This window comes from Zingiber officinale, chromosome 10B, assembly GCF_018446385.1.
Source record: "Zingiber officinale cultivar Zhangliang chromosome 10B, Zo_v1.1, whole genome shotgun sequence".
In the NCBI taxonomy this organism is placed as follows: domain Eukaryota; kingdom Viridiplantae; phylum Streptophyta; class Magnoliopsida; order Zingiberales; family Zingiberaceae; genus Zingiber; species Zingiber officinale.
Window position 1 is genome coordinate 88,824,379 of NC_056005.1, and position 6,286 is coordinate 88,830,664.

A 6,286-nucleotide genomic window follows, 5' to 3' on the forward strand; every position below is an offset into this window, starting at 1 on the left:
CTACTCCTACTGCAGGTGAGAAGCACTTACATTAGTTTCTTGGACCTACAATCTGAATTAGGCTTCTAGGGTTTCGGAGATTTGCAAGTTTTCGGCTTCTTCTTCGTGCCTACAGATTCTCCTCGACGAGAGGATCGTGATGGCGTGGAAGACTCTCGGATTTGGGTCCTTGGCCAGCCGCCGGAGACAAGACTCTAACCTCGGCTTTGTTTCCGCCCGAGAGGAGCCGCCGCGCGCAAGAGAGAGATGAGGAAGAGGTTTAGGTCACGATAATTAAAAGCCTAAGTTCCTCTCTTATCTCCCTTTATAAAACCTAGATATTTCGGTTATCTAACTACTGCTTAAATTATTTCCGCCTTTTATTTGATCAGCACGACCCTGCTGGGTTCTTGGTTATCACGCTTTACTTAAGTCTCGGATCGGGTCGGAGGTCGTGGGTTCGAACCTCGGCCGAACCTCTTTATTTTTTTTTACAACTTGTTTCTTTTGGTAAAAATACCAAACGAATTCCGAAAATTATATAAAAATACTCTAAAAATTCCTAAAAATCTCTAGAATATTTCTAAAGTATTTTTAAATATTTTAAATTACTATTAGGACTCGAAATGAGGAAATTTGGGTTGTTACACAAAAGTCTATTGTATTTCATGAAAAATCTAGATAATGGATTGTCCTAATCGATTAGGGATGCCAAAATCAACTGATGTAATCGATTCCAGCTCTTTCTATTTTTGTGAAGTGAGCTCCCAATCGATTGGTGATGCTCAATCGATTAAGCACCAAAACTCGAAGTTTTAGATTTATGGTTTGCCAATTGATTGGTGAAGCTCATTAATCAATTGCTAACCCTAATTTCAACATTTCCAAGGCTAAATCTACATCTTGCCTGGTATCCAGTGGACCTTAACCTACCAAGACTTCCTTTGCTCAACATCCAATCATTTGTGATCCATTGAGACTTCCTATTGCTCAGCATCTAGTCACTTGTGACCTACTAGGGCTTCCATCAACTTTTGACCCACTTGGACTTTCTCATCAATATCTGGTTCTACATGACCCACTTGTATTTTCGTCTTGCCAACCTTTCCATTGACTTTTCTTTCCTAACCTCTAGTTAGGACTTCCTGTTAGTTAGAGCCCTAGAGCCAATCATTTGATGATTGTATGGACTCATTGTATTATATTCTTGTATATTAATAAAGTCATTTGTTTGGTTATTATACTTATTTGTATTAGTGCCAAATAGACTAAGTATAATAGCGTCCTTGAATAGAAGGTTCATACCTATATCAATCGATTAGTTGAATCGATAGTGAGATGATATAGGGAACACTACTCTAAATCATTCCTAGTCGAGTATTAACATTCAGGGACAATGTTAATACAATAAGACTAGCATGTAGGTCAGCTCGATGACTTGATCTCATAAGTCATGGATATAGAGATATCAAGCTGACACATGGGTATGCATTAGAGAATGCATACTGAATGACCCGCCATGAGAAAGTATCATGGATCGTTATATGAGTGTCATATACTTTCTCATGTGGCTATTAGTATGACTATTAGTCCTTAGACCTGAAGTCACCATGGATCCCTACATAAGGAGTTATGTACTTTGGTTTCGTCAAACGTCACCCGTAACTGGGTGGACTATAAAGGCGATTACTGGGTATATAACGAATTATGTAGAGGGATGTGAGTGATGTAGATGGGATCTATCCCTCCCATATGACGGGAGCGACATCGGTATTCTTGATAGAGTGAGACCACTAAGTGCATGGCCATGCCCAAATGAGTCAACATTAGATGTTGAGCTCATTTGATCGAGTGAGTCTACTTGGAGTTCAAGATTTAGATTGATTAGAGGATGACACGGTCTATGCCTCATATTGATCAATCTAGATATCTAGGATAGAAGGATAATGTCACATATATTGTGAGGAGTCACAATTAGTAGTCACAAGGTGATGTCGGATCTCGACATTCTTGTAACTTGGGTAGTAATGATGTGTTGCTAGATACCGCTCATTACTTATGCTCCTAAATAGGTTTAGGGCATTGCCAACGTTACAAGAACCTATAGGGTCACACACTAAGGACAATTAGATGGAGATTTGGTTCATATGATGAACCAAGAGGATTAGATTCATTTGATGAATCATATTGGATTAAGAGTAATCCAAATTGGGCTAATTGAGTTGGACTCAAGTTGATTCATGTATTCAATGAGTCTAATTTAGATTATGACTCATTAAATCAACTTAATTTAATGAATTAGATTCATTATATTAAGTTGGCTTGAATCATATGGTTGGATTAGATCAACCATGAGAGAGATTTGATCAAGTTTGACTTGATTTGAGAGGAAGAGAAAAAATCATGTTTGACTTGACTTTTTGCCACATCACTAGTGAGTTGGCAAGATGTGGACCAATAGGATTGCTCCACATCATCAATGTGTGCCACCTCATAGAGGTTACAAGCCTCCATAGCATTTAATGTGGCCGGCCCACATTAAATGAGGAGGTTACACTTGTTGCCATGTCATTTAGTAAGGTGGCAAGATGTGGACCAATAGTGTTGATCCACATCATCCTAGAGTGCCACCTCATGGGGGTTACAACTCTTTAATTGCTCCACATTAATTGCACTTAATGTGGGAATGGGAGTTACACATGAGAAGGTGGCCGACCACTTGAATGAGGAGAATAATTTTCATTTTGAAAATTATTCCATCATTCATTCCTTCTTCTTCCTCCTAGAGTTCTTCTTGCTCTCTCCCTCTCCTCCTTCCTTGGCCGAACCACATAGGTGCTAGCACACCTTGGTTTTTGGTCACCTCCATCTAGTGTGTCCGTGTGGATACTTCTAGAGGACCGTACGCTTGACGGTCTTGAGATCCAACACCATTTGGACGAGCGGGATTCGCGTGGGGCGCGCATCAAGGGTAATGATCTTAACTTTAGTGTAGATCTAAAGTTTTACAAACTTGTACAAGAAAAAGGTTTTTCGAAAAATTTTGTTTACGAATCTTTGCACGTCCATGGCTTTGGGTGACTCAGGGTTTCCGCGACGCGAAAAAGCGGTTTTCGCGGCCCGACGAACCCAACAGTGGTATCAGAGCCACGTGCAAAGACTTGTACGAGTTCGTTTGTATTTTTATGAAAAATATACCTTCTGTGATTTTTTGTAAAAATTGAGTTTTTAGATTTTTATGAGTAATTTTTCCGTAGAAGCGAAGCACAAGTGTCTCGGCACTTGTAGGCTTCGGCTACCGGAAAGTTTTCTTTTAAACGGCTTCGTTTTGCCCCAAATCCGTTTGGGACAGCGGGGTCGGGTGCCATTAGATCGCAAAGGAGCAACTCACGATGGTTAGATCGTGGGTAGGGGCATTGCCCCTAACCCCGCAAGGGAATTTGCTTCGCGATTGCACCCGAAATCGCTAAAAACGAACCCGCCGGGAAGATTTTTCCGAAACGGCAATGTCTCGACCCAAATCGTTTTGGGACAGCGGGTTTAGGTGCTGTTGGATCGCAAAGGAACCCTCGCGATGGTTAGATCGCGGGTAGGGGCGCTGCCCCTGGGCCCCGCAAGGGGATCCGTTCCGCGATTGCGCCCGAAACCGCTAAACGGGACCGCCGGGAAATTTTACTCATAAAAATTGTAAAAATTATTTTTAAAATTATAGAAAATTATAAAAATATATAATTTTGAATTATATATTAATTTGTGATAGTCATGGCCCAAAATACCCAATAAGATTGGATTTGTGTTGTAATTCATAATACGGCCTGCGTGCCGTCATATGATTTTATTTATTTTTTCCACGGCCTGCGCGTCGTGCCTTTCTCTTATTCTGGTTGTAAATTAGATTTAGACTCGAATGTAACTCGAGTTTCAAATTGTAATGTACAAATTGGAGCGGTGGAGGGTCCACACGAGACGGAGTTCCGAGGCGGGCACGAGCAACACAAGGTGGTCAAAGGGAGGAGCTTGGAGAAGCTGTTGACCCTAGGTTGACCATTCGATCTTCTCATTGGCTTGAGAAGATCGTAGTAGGGCCATGACTAAATCACAAATAGATTAATTAATTAATTGTTATGTATCTGATGCATGTTTAATAATTAATTAATTAATTAGTGCCTTAACGATTATATTAGATCTAAGTCGTGCACATGATGCACCCTTGCGATTAGATTAGATCTAAGTCGTGCACAAGATGCATCCTTCTCTATTAGATTAGATCTAGATCGAACCAACTCTAAATGCGTAACCGTGCCGTGATATCTATCACTACCTCGATCACATGTATTGTTGAATCTGCCAAAGTAGAGCAATACATATTATCTTGGTAGGGTACGGAGGGACAATCTTGGTCCCGCCTATCAACGCATGGGTGAATACAAACTCAATTAGATTGAGTATTCCTAGTTACTCGGTTGGATCGAGTCAACTATAGACATTCTTCCAATGGTTGGAAAGGTAGGACAAAATCACGTTTATATTAATTCTCGGGCGTATTAGCCAAAGCTAACTCGAGTTTTAATATAAATGCGGATTTTATTCTATAAACAAGAGTTGCATAGAGATGTAATTGGTAATCGTTACCTACCGATCATACTAAGCCTTGGGCGTATTAGCCAAAGCTAACTCAAGGGTTAGTATGATGTGGATCTTGTCCCACATGAATTATAGTATTTAGTGGGAGCATCATTTAGTTAAAGGCCTAATTAAATGATTTTTAAAGAAATATGATATTTATTTCTTCAAATTTTCTGTTGTAGATAACCATGACGTCGAATACGAATTCCTTCTCCCTGCGATCTGTCCTTGAGAAGGACAAGCTCAACGGAGCGAATTTCTTGGACTGGTACAGGAACTTGAGAATAGTTCTCACTCAGGAACGTAAACTGTACGTTCTGGAGCAGCCCATCCGGAGGCTCCTCCTGCCACTGCCACGCGAGCAGACCGAGATGCTTACAAGAAGCATCAAGATGACGCATTAGATGTGTCCTGTCTTATGCTCGCGACCATGAACTCTGAGCTTCAGAAGCAACATGAGTTGATGGGCGCTTACGATATGGTTGAGCATCTTTGTCACCTATATCAAGGACAAGCAAGGCACTGGAAGAGGAACTCCAAAGAATACCTGGAAGATCTTAAGAAGAAGAGAAATAAGATTTCTACTTCAAGTATACATGTTATAGAAGTCAACCTCTCTATTTCTTCATCATGGGTATTAGATACCGGATGTGCTTCGCACATTTGTACTAATGTACAAGCGCTGAGGAATAGCAAGGCATTGATGAAGGGTGAGATAGACCTACGAGTAGGCAATGGAGCACGAGTTGCTGCTATTGCTGTAGGAACTTATCATCTATCTCTTCCCTCTGGGCTTGTACTAGAATTAGATGATTGTTGTTATGTGCCTACCTTGACTAAGAACATTATATCAGTTTCTTGTTTGGACAAGAAAGGATTCTCGTTTATAATAAAGAACAAATGTTGTTCTGTCTATTTAAACGATATGTTCTATTGTAGTGCACCTCTGATAAACGGACTCTATATTCTAGATCTAGAGAGCCCTATCTATAACGTTAGTACCAAGAGGTTCAAATCGAACGATATGAACCACACCTATCTCTGGCACTGTCGCTTAGGTCATATAAATGACAAGCGCTTATCCGAGCTCCATAAGGATGGTTTGCTGGACTCATTTGATTTTGAATCATATGAGATATACGAGTCATGCCTACGAGGCAAGATGACCAAGACTCCTTTTAGTGGGCATAGCGAGAGAGCGACTGATTTATTAGGACTCATACATAGTGATGTATGTGGCCCTTTCAATGTCGCTACTAGAGGCGGTTATAAGTACTTCATCACGTTTACTGATGACTTCAGTAGATACGGTTATGTGTACTTGATGACACATAAGTCCGAATCCTTTGAAAAGTTCAAAGAATTCAAGAATGAAGTACAAAACCAGCTTGGCAAGAGTATTAAAATACTTCGATCAGATCGAGGTGGTGAATACTTAAGCCATGAGTTTCGTGACTATTTAGCTGAGTGTGGGATTCTATCCCAACTCACTCCTCCTGGAACATCACAGTGGAATGGTGTGTCCGAAAGGAGGAATCGTACCTTATTAGATATGGTACGGTCTATGATGAGTAACACAGATCTTCCGACATATCTATGGGGATATGCTCTAGACACGGCAGCTTTCATTCTCAACCGAGTTCCATCCAAGGCCGTGATAAAGACACCATATAGGATATGG